Source organism: Gymnodraco acuticeps, unplaced genomic scaffold (genome assembly GCF_902827175.1).
Source record: "Gymnodraco acuticeps unplaced genomic scaffold, fGymAcu1.1, whole genome shotgun sequence".
Taxonomy (NCBI): domain Eukaryota; kingdom Metazoa; phylum Chordata; class Actinopteri; order Perciformes; family Bathydraconidae; genus Gymnodraco; species Gymnodraco acuticeps.
Genome location: NW_022990565.1, coordinates 444,743 through 444,963, shown reverse-complemented (window position 1 = coordinate 444,963; position 221 = coordinate 444,743).

The following is a 221-nucleotide window of genomic DNA, read 5'->3' as shown; positions in this document are numbered from 1 at the left end:
TTCAGGCATTATCAATTAACAACAGGAGGGGTCACAAACATAAGACCCGCTGTTAAATAAAGCTCTTCTGACCTTAGCTGGCATGTGGGTATATATTAATGCTGCCCATTATGGGCACAAGCAATTTTCACCCATTTATTAATTATATGTTTTACATTTGAGTGTTTCCTATCCCCTAAACCTCCAGGGATGTACACAGTTTAATACCGGCAACTTCTTAT